Consider the following 20,837-nt stretch of genomic DNA (forward strand, 5'->3'; position numbering starts at 1 on the left):
ATAATTACGCATAATGACAAGAGAACAAGGGTTTGGAGGAGAACTTAATGAGGGAAGAGAGCATAGCCCACAAATCGCACAATAGCATTTGAGATGTCTCGTCTGCGTTTGATTCCCAACTGGACCATACACTGCTTTGCAGGCAGGGGCTTGCGTCAACGAGCGCCCTCCTTCGGAGGGCGAGTCAAGAGACGGGTGTCCCATTTACTGGCATTCAACGATTCCACGTAAAATATGCGATTGTGCCTTTTGAATGGAGCAGAAAATTGTGTGCCTCTACCCTAGCCATATAATTTCCTGTCACTGTACAGGCAGCACTGCATTGGCGGCATTGCTGTGCTCCTAGAAATGATGCAAATCTGCCCCCAATCTATCGTGGGTACTGCATCGGCAACATTCAGGGAACATCGTTTTAATTAGCAAGGATTTTGAACCATAATGTACAAATCTGAATGATAAAACAAAATGTCATGCTCAGCTCCTCGTTTCATTTGAGACGTGACACCAGCTCATCAAACAAAATATTTTAGAACTTTCAGTTCCTTGCGAGTAATGTTGTTTCAAGACGTGAGAGAAATATTTTGCATTTCATGACTAAAATGCAACTGTATTTCCTCGTAGCTTTACGGTATGTATGGAAAGTTAAACAATGATTTACACACAATGTTCAGCCAGATGAGAATGAACACCCCTGAGCGTAAAACTAATACATTAACAACCTGTGACATGAACACGATCAAACAGGCTATAGTATCGATACTATAAAAGTGAATTTGTATATTTATTTGGTTGTTTGTTTTTATGTTTATCCAGCAAAATCCAACAAGATTTTGCACGTTGCTCAAGGGTACCCCAAGTATGGTTTCTGTCTGGGTAGCATATCTAGGGGATGGGGTTCAAGGTGGTGGAAAGACACCAATTCTCCCTATATAAATGTGTACCGTATAGTGCCACCCGGTGGTGGCCAGTATTACAAATTATCTTCTTGTATTAAGAAAGTTCAAACAACTTGATAATATGCATGACGGTGATGTTGACATCTGAGTAAGAATAATTAGAAATTTTCAAAATGTTCGATGTCACTCATTTTAAGTGGCGATTCAAAGCAAAGTGAAGGCGAGCCGAGTTGCCTTTTGATAGAACATGAGGTCCTTGGTTACCTGACAATAAAATGCCAGGTTACCCACCACCGTGTACTAACCTCAGGGGAATTTCAAGTGAGAATGAAAGATCGTTTTCACATTTCCAACACCTACATCAAATTCTTCTGCAATTACATGTGTAATAATCTGGTGATTTTCAAAAATTATCAATTCAACTGCTTATAAATAGCTATTTAACGCACCGCACCATTTAAATAAGAAACTATGTGAAAGGCATGCATCATCAAATTGTATAGATTCTCCTGTAGATTTCAGCTGGTTTGATGATACAGCTGTGTTCCACAGCCTACATGACTGGATGACCACCATCTTGGTTTTACCCAGAATGTTTTGACCAGCATTACAAGGATGCACAAGGAACTTTTGGGCAGGAGGAAGCCATTCGGCCCATCATGCCTGCGTTGCACCAACCTCAGAAACCATCACCCATCTGCCCCAATCAAGTTACCTCCATTAATGTCACTTCCTGTATAACTTGCTCAGAGTCGAGAATGTCAGTCGACATCATCCTTGAACGGCCTTTAATTTACATGTATAACATGATGATAAAATATCTTGCAATAAAGCAATAATTTGTAACACTTTGTCGAACCGCTGAAATGCTGAATGTTTTGAAGTATAAGATGCAAGACAATGAAAATAAATGCAGAAACTTTTCCCATTGGCTACAAATAGACAGCAGGAAGTGTGATGTGACGATTTAAAGGTACTGTCAGTGGTAAGGACTGAGATTAGTATATTTGGAGTGAACCAGCATGAGGGGGACAAAGGCCAGTGAGAGTTGCCAAAAACGCTCAGCGGCCCAGCTATCACCGGCCACACAGCGCCAGGAGGAATTCAATCAATAAGCCGGCAACACCAGCCTTTGGTGACAAAGCCTGGTGATGTGACGGGAATAGCAGAGCAGTGGCAGGAGGGGTACCACGAAGCCATTCCAGCATCTTCAGCAGGGCCACAAAGGTCAGACCACCCCCAGCTCTAATCACCAGGTCCCAAACACAGCCGCAGGGCCTCGGAGAACCCCTGCGGGGAACTTTGTGCCCAAACGTGGTGTGACTATGGGAATAAGTGCAATGTTAACATGCTCCGTCTGACACAGTTCACAAGGAAATCCATGTATGATTGTTGTAGAAAATGCACATATCCAAACAAAGACAGTTTCATGCAGAACAAGTGCTCACCTGACAAAAGGTTGGTCTATTTGCCGTTTCCCGTGAGCACATAAGTCATGATACTCAGATTCCAGTTTCAAATCCCAGATGCTATGTTGATGCCATTGTGCTATCCTAGTATCCTACATCTGATATATTTACAAGCTTTTAAATTTTAAATATATTTTACCATTCTATAGAATCGTTGTCGGGGGAAAAAGAAAGTTCGTTTTTATTCTTTTGTAACCCTTAAGCTTCGGACATTCCGCATTCTCACCACTCATTCGCTCCTCCTTGCTTCTTGGACACTACTTTTGATGGAAATACCATATATTTTGGCTTTTACAAAATTATTTTCATTGGTGCAAACATCATGCTCCTTGAGACATTTAAACACGAGCAAAGGAAAAGTTAACGGAGTAAAGGAAGAGGGAGAAAAAGTAAGAAAGGAGAAAGAAACCCCCACCACATCAGGTAAACAATGAACAGCATTGAACAAGACAATTTACGGCGGTGAAACAGTAGGAGCGCAAGCTTGAATAGATTGCAAAATAAGCACCTAGCAAATGCCCAGAGGACAGCACACTGCGGGGGTGCACAAAGTACACCGAGCTGCACAGCATGAGCAGAGGCATCATGATGAGAACGGTGGTGCAGTGATGTTGGGATTGAAGGTAGGGTAGGGAGGAGGTGGAAGCAAGTAAAAGGAAGACTTTCCTGGAATTCAGCTTACTGCATGATCATCAGTACTCTCTACCATGCAATTTTAAGTTATACAGTATTCCCTCACTTTAAAGGTAATCGCTTTGAACGGTTTCCAAGTGAAATGATTCATCGATAGACACCAAAAATTTCATATAAACGCTGTGGTTCAAAGTTTAGCGATTTGGAAACTACAGTATTTGGCGAGAACAAGGTGAGCACCTCATTTCTAATTGCACGCTTCACGCGTCTGCCTTGTCGCAGTGCGTTTTGGGGAAATTTCACCAAAACGCCAAGCAACGCTTCAGTGTGCTGTACACATGCTCCTTACCATATCAAGTGGTCCGACACTTGCTCATATTTTTTAGCATCATGGCACCCCCCCAAACCTGGAGCGAAGTTTAAACTTTGGGAGGGAATCAACATCTTCATTTTGCTACCTACAAGGTGATCTACAGGGAGAAACAGCGTGCGATAAAACAGAATACCTTCATGCAATGTTTTAGGATCTCTTCCCCAATATCAAGTGTCACCAGTACCACCACCGGTTCTGCTGGCATAGATGTCCGAATGCGTACTGCCTGCCGCACCAGTACACGTGCAACTGGAGCGATGAGTGAGCTCGATAGTCCATAAAACACAAAAGCAGTTTGTATTGGTGAGCATTCACTACCCTCACCGAAGGAAAGGGTATTGCCTTTGGGTCTGTCTGTCTGTCTGTTTGTCCGCACAGAACTTTAGTGTTTTTCTCCGCAAGCGCTTGTCAGATTGAGACAAAATTTTCACTAGAGGTGCAACAACTCCTGTAGAATGATTAAATGATCATTATGATGTCATAGGTCACGCGGTGTGGCACCCATGTTGAAAAACGGAAACACTTTGGACCTCTATCTCTGAAACCGCACCAAGGAAAAAATTGAAACTTGGCACATAGCAAGTACTCCTCGTGGGGAATAAGTGTGATTTTTAAAAATGGTCATCGGTGCCTTCGTTATGACTTCAGAACTGCATATGTAGAACACTACATCTGATCAGTATGAAAAGTTTTGAGGGTCATCTTAGGATAAAGTGGTTCACAGGAAATAAATTTCATGACATCATCGGTCACGTGATTCGGTAGCCATTAAAAAAAAAAAAAATTAAACCTTCAAAAATCTTCTCCTCTGAAGGGGCTGAACAGATTGAGGCAAAACTTTACATGTTTGACTATCCATGAGGAACAAAAGGTTCACACATATGATGTCATAGGTTACATGGTTTGACAGCCATATTGTATTTACCCTAAACCCCATAATAATATTCTTCTCTAGAACAGCTGGACAGATCGTGGGGAAACTTCACACCAGTACTCCCCAACTTGGGTCTACAAGTTTCTTCAGGAATAATTGATAGGTCACATAGTTTTGCAGCTATATTGGATTGAAGAAAAATATTAAATAAAGTTTTCTCTGGAACCGCTTAATCAATCAACATGAAACTTCACAATTATGATCTCGTAGTGATGGGGAAATATATGTTTTAAATTTCAACTTGATCGGACACATGGTCTGAAAGCCATAATTATTTAATTTTTTTTAGATCTGGGTTCTTTTTGATTTTGATTTTTCATTTATTTATTTATTTTTGAAAAAGGCTCACTTGGTAGTGCCTGGATGGGTTTGAGGGTAGAGGGGTAGCATCTCTGTGTCAGAGTGGTGACCCACCCAGGATTGTGCCCAATAGCCAAAGAGACTGCTTAGGCAGCACCAACGCTTTACACAGAGTATGGTCCCGATAGATGGATGAATGGTAGCATCTGAAATGCGAATCCTATCCAAGTTCCTCCTGATGACTTAATCTTTGCTTTTTGCTTGTTTTGGTTCATTGTGATGACTCCAAAGCAGGACTGTACACATTTGATTTTCCATTTGATTTGAATTGAATTTATTTTAATCCCATTCTGAATTAAATTGAATAATAATGAAAAATGTCATGGGTTAGGGTCAGGTGTCCAATAAAAGTGAGGTTGCATCAAAGCGGAACGTCTTGATACCCGGTCATCACTACCAGCAGTTATAAAGTGGCATTTCTAATGATAGCCTTTTTTAATTACGTAACAGCAGTACACAAACACCACACAAAACAAGTCCTGGCGAGGATCTGCAATGCTATTTTTCTTGTTTATACTGTATTTCTATTGATTTATATAAATGTACTAGTGGGGTATGCTTGTACATTGTAAGCAATTACGAACCGTGCTTCCCCATTGTCTCTGGTCGCTCACTTGCATTTGTTTTTTTCATTTATTGATATTTTCATTTAGAGATGCTTTCTGACAGTTCTGTGATTTTTCCTGGTGTATCGGCTCTGATGTCCATCGGCATGTGGAATTACCGTGCTTCCCCATTGTCTCGGGTCGCTCACCTGCATTTTTTTCATTTATTTATTTTCATTTTATTGTGCACCGTCCTTCCCTCTTCCATCTTTAGGCGCTGCACAACATCATCGCTGGGGTGCCGAAGGCGCACATGATGACGTGCTGAAAGGGCGTACTCAGTTTTCTCTTGTTTGTCCGGGTGATATCTCAGCCATCTTTTGAGTTTGAAAGCCTAAATTTGGGGACAAAAGTGAATATGTGCTTTGGCAAAAACATTTATTTTTTATTTTTTGATTAATTAATTACTTGATTAATTACTCATTTATTTTCTTTCTCATATGGCCGATATGACAGGCACATTTTGAGCTCGGAAGCTGATATTTGGACACCATAGTGAACAAGTGATCTGGACTTTAAAGGGTATTTTTGACTTATTGATTAATCAATTAATCGATTATTCATTTTAGGATGAATTAATTTTCAAAAAGTTACAGATTCGCAGGAAATGGTGGTGGTTTTGGTGTGATATTAGCAACTTGTATTAATTGTATGTGCCATGTCAATTAGTGAGAAAACTGTTCAGTGTTGGGTCTTGAGACAGGATATGGAATCTATCCCCCCTTTGTATGATGCTAAAAGTGGTTCACTTTAAACAATTTCGTTTTGAACATCCTTTTCCAAGAACGCATCCCTCGTTTAAAGTGAGGGAGTACTATAGGCCTGTACATAAAAAAAACAAAAAAAAAAAACACGAGTTATAGACCAAACTCCTGAAATATGGAACAGCAACTCTGGGAACCAGCATCAAGGTAAAAATGCTCAAAAAGTGTTGTCACCGCCATGATGTGTTATCATGCTTACCACCGGGCTCAGGGTAGGCCGGACCAGATTAAAGTGTGGTTGAACCTTCGCAGTGGCTGAACTCAGCCCTGAAAAGAGAGGGTGACATTTGATCAATTAAATACGCTAATCATACAAGGATGATAGAAATGATAGTAACAGAGCACTGGCACATTCAAATGAGGATAACGTCTAACAAGGTAAAGATAATGACAACACTATAACAATAGCGAAGAAGAAATTCAAACGTTGTGGTTTAAGATCTCCTTTCCAGAGATCATCGAGTTAACCGTCATTCTGCTCTGCTGATTATATATATATATATATATATATATATATATATATATATATATATATATATATATATATATATATATATATATACATACATACATACATACATACATATATATTGGCCAGGCTCTAATGTCTGAGTCGTACAAACAATAAACTGAATATAAGAAGTGAATATCGTTCATTATTAGAGAAAGTAATACAAAAAAATAGATAAAAACAGAAAAAAAACAACTGCATTTTCTCTGCAGTAATCAACTTGACGAGTCTATAATCATGCCTTTTGAGCCAAGGAAGTCGTTGCATTATAATTTGTCGAAGGTGTGAATATTTCATTCATTTAAGTGTTTTAGATACTGAATTACTGGAGAGATGGAAAAAAAAAACACAAGGAAAAAAGAAGAAGATTAACAGACTGAAACTTTGCAATTGAATATTTTTACCCCCTTCTCTCTGCAAAATACTATAGTTTTCTGATTTATTAATTCCCTTAAATTGCTTTTTCTTCTTCACGTCTTTGCACTGATACGTTTTCAATCTTGGCTCATTACATCATCGTCATTTAATGTTCATGTATTTCCTCACTGGACACTTCTCAGACATTCCACAGTCTGGCATCCTGCTCTATTTCCCCAGCTCGGCACCTGTGGCATACAAGGCCACCTTCATACCTGTCTTTCCGACTTGATCGACTCTGCTACCAATGGAAAGCTCTCCTCTCCTAGTGGAAAGTTGAGTGCTCCCAAGGCAGTGTTTTGAGCCCAGTCTTGTTACTCATCCACATGATTGACCTCTTCCATGCTCTGGTAAAACCTCTCTACCTTTCTGCAGATTACTCTATAATATCCCCAGCCGACTGAGAGATAGACAGCAGCTGCGTCCCTCTGCTGATCTGAAATGGATTAGATGCTGGTCTGTTAAATGCAACATGTGCTTCAATCCCGGAAAATCTCCATCTCACTCTGTCGCTCCGTAAGGATTGTCAAACGAACCGACCTCTCTATTTCCATGCTCAGCTACTGGACATGGTTGAGTCTCTTGAAATTCTAAACCTCACAAACAACCATGATCTTTCCTGGTCTGGTCATATAGCAAAGCCGGCCCCCAAATACAGCTATAGACTGAGTATTCTCCATCGTTACAAGTCATTCCTTTAAAATCTATATTACTCAAAGCCTAAAAGGCTTTTGTTTGGAGCTAAATGGAATATTGCTCTCCTCTGTGGGTTGACACAACAGCATCCTATCTTCCTCTTCTGAATTAAGAGGAATTTAAAACTCAACATTGAATCTCCCACAATGTGCCCAAGATCTGTTGCTCTCACCTTGCAGGCAGGGTAGTGGCCTGTTGTTGTTATTTTTTTTACACCCTCCTCTGCTCTTGCTGCCTCTGCTCTCTCAGCCACCACACCCTCCCCAGTTCCTCCAGGAAGCACACATTCTTCCATTAACCCATTCTAGGTCAAACTTACAAAATCCAGGCTTGCCACACACCTCCACTCTTTTGTTCCTCTTATTTTTTTTTTCTTGTTTTCTGTTTGTGGAACTGCCACCACTGTAAGTGGTGCACAAGCATCTCATATGATCCTCTACCTTGACCCATGATCATTTCTACCTCCATTAACCTGACCGAACCCAACCCTTTTAGTTGCAGGTTATAGCGTTTCCTCTTCTCCTCTTTTCTTGTTCGTTCCTTCCCTTACTTGATGTGGGCACACTGTACCACTAGAAGTAGGTGCCTTTGTACCCTCTGTCACCTCACATTTCTATCCCTTCCCTACATTCAATTTGACATCTCATTCACAAGTACCATTAAAATATCAGAGGACAGAAATGAAGGCCCTGCACATAACTGTGGTGCTTTAATGTAATACTTTTGTAGAATAAAATTTTTTCATATATTTTGTGATCAGCCAACATTGTCTTGCTTAGGACTTATTGCACCATTAGGAACAGCTTTCATCTTTGGCTGAACATTGTATATCTGAAGAGGGTCAAATAAACAGAAGCCTGAGTTCTGCAAGAACTGCCAAAACTTGATTCTCGAATTAAACAGTTTACTAGAATTCCACGGTTTACAATCACCAAAATTAGGAATGCATTATGACTTGTTCTTCAGCAAAAGAGTGATTGAACTGGAAATGGTTGAGTCTCTTGAGTCATGACAGACACATACCAGCGTAACTTGCAGTCTCTGATCATTGACTTCACTGGAACCTGAATTTAAAATCCATAGGCCTGTTTATACACAGCATTATCATCCAAGTGGACCCAGCCAGAATGCCCAATGGCCATCCAAGATAGCAGCAAACCTCTTTATGTAATGAGCGGCCAGATGAGTTTGTTTCGAAGATGTATGTCACACGTAAATCACTCTCTACATGTCGTGACTACTGGGGGACAATATCAATGGCAGGGTTGAGTCTCTGTAATCTCGTGAAATTAGCAAGCGTGGTGTTTGTTTAGTGGTTAGGGGGTTGGCTTGGAATCTTAGGGCCCTGAGTTTGAGCCCTGTTGGCCACCGAGTTAACACAAGGTGGGGTTGACTCAGCCCGTCATCCTTCCAAGGTCGGCGAAATGAGTACCAGTGTACTGGTTTTTGGGGACATCATCATCAGTATAGTCGCACCCCCAACAAAATGATAGCTACCTGGCAGCCGAACTGCCATACCCAAGAATAAGAAGAAGTGGACTTAACATGCTCAAATGAGGTTTGAGTGAGTTGGAGAGAAAGCATATTCTATTGTGATCGTGTACACGGTATTTCAGGTGGATAATGGACACAAAGAACATGGAGTTGTTTCCAAATGAGGCCTCGTCAAAACACATTTGAAGGCAACACGAAGACATTTCTGCCATTTCATGGCTTAATGACCAAAAAGAAAACACATCAGGCAACATGTGATTACATAGAGGAAGGTGATGGAGGAATTTCCTTTAGCAAAACTGAAACGTTGGACGTGTGTTTACAGAATCCCTTAATGGCCAATAGGACCGGGCAGCAGAGGTAAGGGGGATGACCGTGTGGATATGATTTGTGTTCACGCCATGCACAGCCATTCACAAATATAATACAGCAATAGCTAAAACTGGTACAGCCTGCACAAATTTTTTTGGGAATGGGCAACATTTTGATGTCCATTTCTTGTCCGAATTATCGAGAGACCTCATGAAGGGGACAATCAGCTCTGAGTATATATCTCGCCACTCAACTACCTTCTCATGGTAACTTGGAAAGAATGCAAAAGCAACTTCACGGCTGAACTTCCCATTACTATTGGCCAACAAAATAAGGTTTGTAAAAGACTGACTACAGTTGGGAGATAATCAAAAATAAAAGCACCACCAACTCGTACAGCCGTCAAATTGGTGAGGCTCCATTTTATAGTCTTTGCTTGTTGGGCAGCGACACTAATTGGGGGTTCCTTCATTTTGGGATAAGTTAAGGTATGCTGTAAACTGTCCTTTAGCGACCTGGGTGGGAGGCTTGAATCGCCGAGTAGGTTAAAGTACAGATGCTCCATCCCAGGAGGCCTTTTAGCTTCTTTGCACGCAAACGTGTATTATACCTGGGCCTTATTGGAACGATTACTCAATGCTTTTCACTCATATAGCCATCGTAGGGCTGCAGGTTATATCCAACAATTCCAAGCTGCAAATGCAGTCACAGGACTTAATCAAGTGAGTCAGGCATCACCTTTTGGACAAATACCAGCGCATGACAGAAGGTTATTGTTCAAAAATGCTTTTCACTTTAATATTGACGTCGTAACAAGGCAAATGCGATCCAATAAGTAAGAGTCACCCAAGATATATAATAATGACAGTATCATTAGTCGAAATACATTTATAAAGAAGTCCTTTTAGCAAAACCTCAGGGCAGGTAACTCTGAGCAAGCCAAATTCCCATAACGTATGGCACTCGTACTCAAAATCTGAAAGCCTACAGAGTGCAGCTCTGACATATCACAAACTTATCACACAACTGCTTTACTTGGAGTCAGTTGCCAGGAATGGTCACCTTGACTGTTAGCACATGCTTGAGAATGTTAAATATCTCGATATACCTTTTGAAAAAGAGTTGGAAAGTGTGTGCTGATGCCTTGGTCAAACTCCAAACTCCTGCCTCAACTTACTGGTATGGGGTGCAATATCAACGTCAGGACTGAGTCTCATAAATTATGCAACCAGCAGGCAGTGTTAATTAATTAATTCGAGTCAAATATTCATTCAACATATAGATAGTAGCCAAGGAGCGTCTAAATAAAAAGTAAGCAAAATGGCAAATTACAACCCACCCCAAGCCCTGCTGCAAAACTCTATGCACATCCTCTTTCCTTACTGCCATGTCCTCCCAACTTCCTATCCTTTTTCACAACAGCTCCACTGCATCATTAATTATTTGATTTTTTATTCTCTCAATCAACATCTCTTCCCTTCTTCCTTTTGTGAAAATTTTAACAAAGCACAATTAAATCATCCTGTAAATTGTGCACAATAGAAAATGTGCAGGTGACAACGAATAAGAAAAAGTTTTTTCTTCTCAATCAATCGAATGCGAAAAAGGAAATGTAATGCATTCGCAAAAGTACATACTCAGCCATTATATGACGGGACACACCAAGGCCCACAGGCAGAGAGGTGCCACGATTCAAACAAGTAAACGTCTTATTTCCAGCCAAGTACCAATGGTCCAATTTAAAGCGCCTGGGTGGTGGCACTTGAACACAAATATTTGTGTACACCCACTATAAATACACGTCTACCAAAGAATTTTGCAGCAAACATCAATGATGCTCATTGTAACCATTCATTTATTTGCACTATTCATATAATGCTCTTCTTAAATTTAACTGTCGTAAGTTGAGCGTGCATGGTTTCAAGTAATGGTTAAGACAAAGCTGGCAGGGTCACGCCCGATGCTCCAGTTTCCACGACCCCGCACAAGCGGCTATTCCATGCGAGGAAGCGGAAGGGAGATGAAACAGAGTGAAGATGGAAAAGTGATTGCTAGGAATACAACAGGAATAATAGTCGTTCAGAAGAAAGTCTGTGGGTGCCCTCTCTACTCCAATCATCTGTCAAGCTGGAAAGCAGCAGTGACAGCACTGTGCATACTGATATGTTACTTTGCTAATGCAAACCACAGAGGATTTTCCAATGGCTTCGCACAGCAATAAACACTTCCAGGTTTCACCCTACCCCTCCTTCCAAACCCCGCTCCCCCACACATGGAAAGGGAACCAATTTAGTCACGTTTTTGCCAATGAGTGTTATCACATCCGGCTCCACAAGGCCTGCTCTGCCTATCGAGACTGCGGGGGCGAGCCAGTGGCAGCCACTACGCGACGTCTTTGAATGAGGAGAGTTGCCACAGAAACCGCAGCTTCAGGCATTTTCTTTATGCCAGTGACGCATGAAAACCTCGCTGCCCATCGCTCCTGGAAATTCCCCTCACTTCTCATAAAAGAGGAACTGCAGTTCCTTTCCTACAAGATCTTTTCCAAGTTCTGCACATGTTCCAAGGAATAATTAAGTGTGCATCAATGCTGCGGTTTCCAGAATGTGGCCGAAAGATCTTCGGTTAATCTTGGTCTTTAAAAGTGGATTTCGGGCTTGCTTTGGTGTTCGAGAAAAGGCGGCCGAAGACGGATACATATGACTGCAAAATAAAAATAAATCGACGAGCAAACACATTGTGATGGTCTCATTGGAATATGCAGGCTGGTGCACTCAAGCAGGGATGCTGTCTAATCATCAAACAAAGCACCAGAAGGATAAGCACGTAAACATGACTTGGCACGCAACTTGGACAAGTCGCGTGACAATCTGCCGTCTCCATCTGCTGCATACAGGAGTTGGGGCCACCATGGCCCCAACTCCTGTATGCAGTTGGCAAGGATACCACCGGTGCTAAGATCATTTGTAAATCTTACAAACAATGCCTCGGTCAGTCTTTCGCGTTGTAAATTGTCGACTGCCATGCCATACAATCTGTGCCGTTTTCCACGCAAACCCATTTTACCACTGCTACAACCTTGTCTTTCGGCATTGCTCCTGCTCTTTGGTGGCTCATCTGCTGGATTTTGTTGTACCAAAATGAACATTCCACAAAATCTTTAGACATATCATTTTGACTTTGGGTTGAGATTAAAGAACTCAAGGAAACAGCAATTTGTTTCAAGGTTCAAAAAACTTTATGTTTCGAGGATTACAAAAAGTCCCGTTCTTATCACTTAAATAATGTTGCATAAACTCATACGAGTTGTTTAGTAATATTTACGAAAGTTTACAGCTGGATTAAATAAAAATTATTGCCAAGCAAATACGTAATGGAAATTGCTATCAGCATCACCAAGATGCAAATTAAGCAAAAAGCCTGACATCGACCTATTTGGAAGTCAGCATCAACACTGATACATTGCCTTCTCAAATGGCAAAGCCAAATATTTGGATACAAAATTGGATTTCACAGAGAGAGACAGATGTACAGTGGATGTAGTATACGAGAATAGAAACGGAAGGCCATGTGAAGCAATGCCTACAGCAGTTTCCTCCCAGGGGCCGAGCAACGTCACAAAGCACGATTCACAATCTGCAAGCTGCAGCGTCCTCTGCTGGTGCATTACACTACAAACATTACATTAAACAAAACTTGGAAATCATTCATGCCCAATCGCAAGTGTTGATCAATCATAAAAGTAGAACAAACAGGGTATGTAGACACAGTACCTTTGAAGCAAGGCTTTACTTCTTATCATCCTAAAAATGCCCTTTGTATTGGTAGGAAAACATGGACCAGAGGAGGATTTATAAGAGAAAATGAGTTCAGTACACTTAAATGAGTCTCAATTATCCAGATAAGTTGTTTTTTTAATGCATGTGCACAAGTGCAAACACCTGCAACTTCAAAAAACAAAACAAGAGGGTTTATATGTCTCACAGATAAAGTTTCCGACACGAGTGGAAAAAAGATAAAAACATTTGTGCAACATTCAGAATTTCAATGCTTCAGACTGCATGATGGTGGTGCAATAATTTTGTCTGTTCAAGGATGGTAACGGTCCTCTCGTAAATGTTCATGCATCGAGGCTTGTAAAAAGCTGAGTAAACAGAGGGTGAGAAGGTCACAAACCAACTTTATGGGTGGAGAGGAAAGAGCAGATAGCAGAGAAATACTTTGTCAGTGATCTATCCACAAATATTTTCCTGCTGCAATCACCTCCTCCACCCTCGATTTTTATTTTTTTTAAGTAACAATATCTACGCCCATGGACGAGCTGAAACACAGAGGGTGGAGAGTAAATAGTGACAGCGGGAAGGGAAGGACAAGAAAGTAGAAGAAAAACAAAAAGAAAGCGAGGAAGAGTTGAAATGCTAAGAAATGAACACAAGATTTGATATGAAGGTGATAGACCGTGGGCCGAACATCAAAAAAGTGCCTCGTTTTTTACTTCTGTGACTCCCATCTTGTATCTACCTGAAATTTTGCCCAAATTTAGTTAAAAATTACTGAGAAAGAATTCACAACTCGTCAGCGCAAAAAGTTTCACATTCATGAGTTATGGTGATTAGAAAATTTTTTTTTTGCAAAATGTAGCACCACCTTATGTTCATTATTGTATAGCTGTGGATGACTGGGAAATTTGCATCCGCAGACTTTGTCATCTTCAGTTTATTTATAGATGAGGAGATTGATTGAGGTTCCACACTACAAACACAAACACAAACACACACACACAATGGAAATATTTCAGATGAATTTATTTAGCCGTGTCATTGCAATGTTGACCTAGCATATAAGAGTGTAGTTTTGACATGACTGAAGATGGCCATTCTAACTTGCATTCTCTAATTATCAAACCATCAATGAAATAACTCACTTTTGGACCAAAATGAAATATGAAACATAAATTTGCTCCCAAATGTTCACGTGGGCTGTGAACATGAAATGATAAAACATCATGGATTTCTTGGTATCGTTGCAGCAGTGCATGCAACAAGTGCAGCATCGACATACTTGCATACATGTATTGCGTAATTATCAAATCAGGTTTGGCCAATTTTGCAAATGACTTTGCTAACTCTTTTAAAGGTCTGGAAATGTTTTTATCGTCAACAATGAAAAAGTACATAATGCTCATTCATTCTCTTGCACTTTCGAAAATGTAGTTATGAAATGGATATGAATAGTCTACAAAAACCAAATATATTGTTGCATTCAGAGAACTTACTATCACAAAGATCTTCTTCATATGTATTAGCAGAAAAAAAAACAAGGTACATGCATTCACATTAACGACACGTAGGAAATGGAACAATATTCAGCTCTCGCAATACAGTGCATGTGCATTGAAGGCACATGCAGCAATTATCGTTCAAATGATAGGAAAGAAATGAATACATCGCAGCATGTGTCTTAACCCTACATGTGGATGTACAGTACCTATAGAAAGTCTATACCCCCTGTCAAAATGTTCACCTTTGTTGCCTTATAGCTCCTCTTCTTCTTCTTCTTCTTTCGGCTGCTCCCGTTAGGGGTCGCCACAGCGGATCATCCGTATGATCCGCATAGTGATTTGGCACATGTTTTACGCCGGATGCCCTTCCTGACGCAACCCTGGTCGCCTCTTACGACACAGGGATATGGTACACCTATTTTAACCGGGGTATACACCGGCCCAGTATACTGGTACTCATTTCGCCGACCTCGGAAGGATGACAGGCTGAGTCAACCCCCTGGTGAATTAATTCAGTGGCCCAACGGGGCTTGAACTCAGGACCTTTTGGATCCCAAGCCGCTGCCCTAACCACTGCGCCAACACCAGGCTCCTTTGTTGCCTTATAGCCTGGAATTAAATTGCATTAAATCAGACCCACAACTTCCAAGTAAAAAATAAATTCTACAAATTTCAGAAAACTAATTAAAAATACAAAACTAGACTATCTTGGTTGGATAAGTGTCCACCCCCCTGAGTTCATACTTTGTGGAAGCACCTTTGACAGCAATTCCAGCTATGAGTCTGTTGGGATAGGTCTCTACCAACTTTGCACACCTTGTTTGGGCAATATTTGCCCATTCTTCTGTAGAAAACTGTTCAAGCTCAGTCAAGTTGCGTGGGGAGTGTTGATGGACAGCAATCTTCAAGTCAAGCCACAGATTATTGATTGGATTTAGGTTTGATTTAGGCTTTGACTGAGCCACTCAAGGACATTTATCTTTTTGTTCCTTAGCCACTCCAGTGCAGCTTTGGCTGTGTGCTTCGTGTCGTTGTCATGCTGAAAGGTGAACTTCCATCCCAATTTCATCTTTCTTGCAGAGGGCAGCAAGTTTTCCTCGAGGATTTTTCTATCTTGTGCTCCATCCATTTTCCCTTCTATCCTGACAAGTGCCCCCAGTCCTTGCTGATGAGAAACATCCCCTTAAAATGATGCTGCCAATGCAATGCTTCACAGCAGGGATGGTGTTCTTTGGGTGATATGCTGTGTTGCCTTTGTGACAAATGTAACATTTTGCATTTAGGCCAAAAAGTTCCATCTTCGTTTTGTCAGACCACAAAACTTTTTGCCACATGGCTTCAGAATCTCCAGTGTTTTTTGCATTCCTCAAATGGGACTCAAGGTGGGATTTTTTGAGTAATGGCTTCTTTCTTTCCACCCTACCATGCAGGCCTGACTTGTGGAGTGCTTGGGATATCGTTGTCACATGCACACAGTGACCAGTCTTTGCCATAAACTCCTGTAGCTCTTTCAAAGTTGCCATTGGCCTCTTTGATCAGTCTCCTCCTTACTTCATCATCCAGTTTGGAGGGAGCAACCGCCTGATCTGGGCAGAGTATTGGTGGTACTATACGCTCTCCACTTCTTCATGAGTCTTGACTGTGCTCCAAGGGATATTCAAGGGATTTTAAATATTTTTATACCCATCCGCTGATCTGTGCCTTGCCACAACTTTATCCAGGAAGTCTTTTGAAAGCTCCTTGGTTCGCATTGTTGAGTCTTTGCTGTGAAATGCACTACCCAGCAGAGGAAACCTGCAGGAACAGCTGATTTGATTCTGAAATAATCAGAATCGTTACAATTTAACACAGGTGGAAGCCAATTAACTTGGTGTATAATTTTGAAGGTGATTGATTACACCTGAGCAAATTTACAATTGCTATTATAAAGGGTGGTGGACACTTATCCAATCAAGATATTCTAGGTTTGCATTTTTAATTAGTTTTCTGAAATTTGTAGAATTTGTTTTCTTACTTGGAAGTTGTGGGATACGATGGGTAAATAAAAGTGGGAAAAGTCTGATTTAATGCAATTTAATTCCAGGCTATAAGGCTTCAAAAGGTGAACATTTTGAAAGGGGGTGTAGACTTTGTATAGGCACTGCATGTTGTCACATTTACGGATGTTTTTTTTCCCCATATTTTGTGCTTGACGAGTTTCAGATATTAGTTCTGCAATATCTGGACACAACATATCACATAAACAGGTTGATACTTGACAAGGATCACAAAATTAAACAAAACGAGAGCTCAGCCCGCAGTCTACAAGGGTGAACTAGTATGTCAAATGAGTGAAGTGAGGAAAAGGACAAGACAGAAGTTGCAAGATTATTTCACTGGTGGGAAAAATGAGGATAATGTACCATATTTTCTGGTGTATAAACCGCGGCCGTGTACGAACCGCACCTCTGCTTTTCACCTTCAAAAAATAATAATAAACTTTTCTGGTGTATTAACCGCACACACGTTTTTCACCCCCCCCCCCCCAATGAATATATTGATCATTTTATTTTCTGATCCAGATCTAAATACGTTTGTACATTAACTTTGTACGGGACAAAGTGACAGAGGTATCAACATGTTTACTCCCATGTCCACTTAATTTCATCTAACGGTCTTATTCTCATTTTCAAGAAGTTGAAGAGAGAGGAGAGGATACCAAGAAGTTTTTGTTTCTTTCTTATTTTTTTAACGTTATCAAGAGGATTTTTATGGTTACTAGAAAAAGGAATAAAAGGGATTCATACCGGTATTATACATATTTATTGTGGATTTGTGGCCTGAAAAGGGCTGTTTGTGTTTGATGAAGCTTTTCAGCTAAACCCAAGGAAATCCTCATCAATGCTCTCCTCGTCGAAGACGGCACGTAACTCCTTGTCCGAATCAGAGTGGAGCAAGTCCCTGTCACTGTCACCATCATTTGCAGCCTCCTCCTCCCAAATGATGTCATCCTCTGTGCCGTCCATGTTGTTGGAGATGCAGCATTTGAGAAATGCTTGCTTGATGATGTCCGACAGTATCTCCTCCCACATCTTGACGATCCAGCCGCAGATCATCGGAAGGTCAACCTTTCTCATCCTCCGGCTCTTGGTGTAGGTCTTCTCCCAACTCTATCCAGTCGGACCAGCAGCGATGTAGCCCGTCCTTGAACGGCTTGTCGATGGCCACATCGAGGGGCTGCAGGAGCGATGTCCACATCAAGGGGCTGCATGAGCGATGTCATCCTGCCTGGGACGATGACAAGATCGGTGTTGATCCGACGGAGTAGCGCTTTGGTGTCGTCAGTCTTGTGACAACTGAACAAACGAGCACGCTCCGTCGTAAGGAGAGACCACCTTCCAACCAACTACTCCAGACCGTGTGCACCCAGTCCTGGACCAGTCTGTAGAAATTATGTGTGTGAATTTCCACTCATGTAGGTCAAACGGTGGTTCAATGAACACTGACAGTCTCCCAGTTTCCATAATGCTCAGCCAACGTAGCGACGGGAGTAATGGTAAAAGTTCAACCAAGATGCGTGTGGCCAATGCTCCTCAGAATCCGGGCCGAAAATTCTGGTGGGAAACATGTCACGAAATGTTGATTTTCAACTGATGAAAATACCAAGTCCTGGAAATAGAAAAGTTCGTCTGTGGTGGTTCCACCAAAATGCAGCTAATGTTCCTTGAAACCTGGGTCAAATACAAAGGCCTGTGAAGTTAGAAAGTTTGTCTGGTCAACGCGAGTAATCCACGGGAAGCAAGTTAGGAACCGCTAATATAAACAAGGGAAAACAAAAAGAGCCAGGAAGAACGAAGAGAACCAAAGGAAGCCAAAAGAACCGAGCAGCACTGATAGTTCTTAAAGCTTCACCATCTCACGTGGCTCCTAGCTCTCGTGAGATGCTTCTTCTTTCTTTTTAAATCCATTTCCTGTCCTCATATAGAAAATTCCTCGGGGTTGATTGGTTGTTCCTAGTTTTAAACCACACCCCGCTCTCCGGCATTTGCTAGCATCACATCAGCATGTAAGGAACAAGCTTGGTGAATTAATTCCATGTGTTGTGTGTGTTGCTACTCGATGTTGTTGATCTGGCATTTGTGGAACTCAATGTCATATTCCTTTCTGTGATTATTTAATTATTAAAGCTATTGCTTTGATCCTGTGTGCTGGTCTGATTATTACATGGTGGCAGTGGTGGCCGTAAAGATCGATTTCACGTAACTACGGAACTTTTCGAGCCACCACTATACCTCTCTTGGGACGCCACAAACCTTAAGAGTTTTTGGTGTTGTCTGACGCCACTGGTCCCAGAAATTCGAGCTGTTTTTTAGAGGCGTCAGGGCAGACCTCCACGGCGGAGAGTCAGAAAGTTGCCATTTTGCTTCACTGTGCTGGAGTGGTACTTTTGCCACTTGATCTTCCCCTGGGGCCATGGCAGAAAGTGGGAGCAGACATTTTCCACCTCACCGGAAGGCATTTCCTCCTGATTTTGGATTATTTCTCCAAGTATCCTGAGGTCATCAGCATTTGTGGGCTCACTGCAAAGCATGTCGTTGAAGCTCTGAAGTCCGTGTTCGCCAGACATGGCATACCCAAGGAATTATTTACGGACAACATACCATTTGCCAGTCGTGAGCTCAGGAAATTCGCCCAGGAATGAGGGGTCAAGATTACAACCTTCAGCCCTACAATTCCTCAACCTAATGGACAATCTGAGTATGCAGTACAGATGATCAAGCAGGGGCTCAGAAAAGCTGTTGTGGGCGGCCACGATACCCATTTGATGTTACTATCCTTCCGGAACACATCACTGGAAGGTCTTCCATACTCTCCAGCACAGCTGCTAATGAGCAGGAGGCTCAGAGATCAACTGCCATGTAGTGACCAGGTTCTGGAACCACAAGTTCCAGTTGATGTTCGGCGTTTGATGATGCAGCAACAGCAACGTGATAAACATTTCTCTGACCAAGATGCGAAAGAGCTAATGCCATTATTACTGGGGGCAGCATTTGTGTACAGCGTAAGAAGACCTGGCAACCAGCGGTCATTACGGCTAAACACCAAAAACCACATTCCTCCGTCATCACCACTCCAGAGGGGCAAGCATATGTACCGGTGAAACCATAGGCATCTCCGCAGCATGGATCAGGCTCCTTCGCCTGATGCTTCACCGCCGGAGGAATTTCAACAAGAGGAGACTGCAGGAGTCTTTCCCGCCAGAAACACAGCAGCACACACAGAGGTATGGTGCAGGCATTTTTGCGAGCGTTTTTTTTTCCAATTTAATTTCCGCACACGGTTAATAAAATGCTGTACAAACTCTTGACCTGAACCGATTTTCAAAATTTAAACGGCGGACTTGAGCTTAACATCAGTTCCGACTGCTATAAAAGTGTCAATTTGGAATATAATTGAAATTCAGCATTGATAGTTTTTAAGACTGATGTTTTTTTCTTTACTTGTGTGTTATCCGCACCCCCAACTTTTACCTTTTTGCCGATAAAAAGTGCGGTTTATACACTGGAAGATATGGTAGTTATCACATAGGCAAACTGCAACGTGGATTGTAGAGTGCAAAGTCTCGCCTCGCACAATCATTCTGAACAAAAATACCATATAGTTAATTGTACATGCTATAATTATGGCCCACTGCGAAAACGGCCCATATACATACCCATATCATCCATGTACCCTCTGTCATAAAATTTATTGGCAAGGGATATGAACGTCATAAATTCAATTCTTCACTCACATCCGATCATAGATTAAATGCAAGAAGTTTCAGATTTTTTAGGTAAAGATTTCAATTCAACCAATTATGGCTGGAATACCACTTCACCGATGAAATCATGTTTATCATCCTATATATCCCATGGGGGAGTTGATGCTGACATATGCCAAGTTAAAATTTTTTTCGTTGAGCCGTTCGGGAAAAAATGTCCAATTTTTTTCCTTTAATCCAATATGGCTGCCATAGCATGTGATCTATGATGTCAAAGTTAGCAATAAAATATTCCCCATGGGGAGTCCCTTCTATGTTTAAATTTTCGCATCATTTGGACAAGCAGTTG

General features: G+C 41.4%; 1 protein-coding gene across 2 annotated transcripts in view; it reads right to left on the reverse strand.

Annotated features, from left to right (window-relative positions):
* Positions 1-20,837, reverse strand: part of GNG7 (G protein subunit gamma 7) — a 154,529-nt gene that overhangs the window by 67,721 nt on the left and 65,971 nt on the right. The window contains exon 2 of one of the 2 annotated variants that reach the window (XM_085884458.1): positions 6,234-6,301. The exons of the other annotated variant lie outside the window; for it this stretch is intronic. The gene's annotated coding sequence lies outside the window, so the exon portion shown is untranslated. The remainder of the gene's footprint in view (positions 1-6,233; positions 6,302-20,837) is intronic. 2 annotated transcript variants of the gene reach the window in all.

The sequence above is a fragment of the Eptatretus burgeri genome, chromosome 6 (genome assembly GCF_056783735.1).
Source record: "Eptatretus burgeri isolate ZD-2024b chromosome 6, Ebu_testis_v1, whole genome shotgun sequence".
In the NCBI taxonomy this organism is placed as follows: domain Eukaryota; kingdom Metazoa; phylum Chordata; class Myxini; order Myxiniformes; family Myxinidae; genus Eptatretus; species Eptatretus burgeri.